Source organism: Theobroma umbraticum, unplaced genomic scaffold (assembly GCF_002168275.2).
Source record: "Theobroma umbraticum cultivar Fairchild unplaced genomic scaffold, ASM216827v3 scaffold_459.0, whole genome shotgun sequence".
Classification (NCBI taxonomy): domain Eukaryota; kingdom Viridiplantae; phylum Streptophyta; class Magnoliopsida; order Malvales; family Malvaceae; genus Theobroma; species Theobroma umbraticum.
In genome coordinates this window covers 498909-499117 of record NW_018397286.1, presented here as the reverse complement: position 1 = coordinate 499117, position 209 = coordinate 498909, and positions in this window count along the sequence as shown.

The window sequence follows — 209 nt, the reverse complement described above, 5'->3', positions numbered from 1 at the left end:
ATAGAGTATTTTGAGGAGATATTTTGAGCTTAGAAATAGTGAAAAAGGTAGAAAAGTGAAAGTGGAGTCACATATTCAAAAAAAAAGAAAAAAAATCCAAAAACAGAATAAAGTGCTTAATGAATTGCAATGATGATGAATTGAAGGAGAAGGGTATGATTAGAAGAAGTGAAAAACAAAGCTCACCATAGATCCTAGAATAATCATGT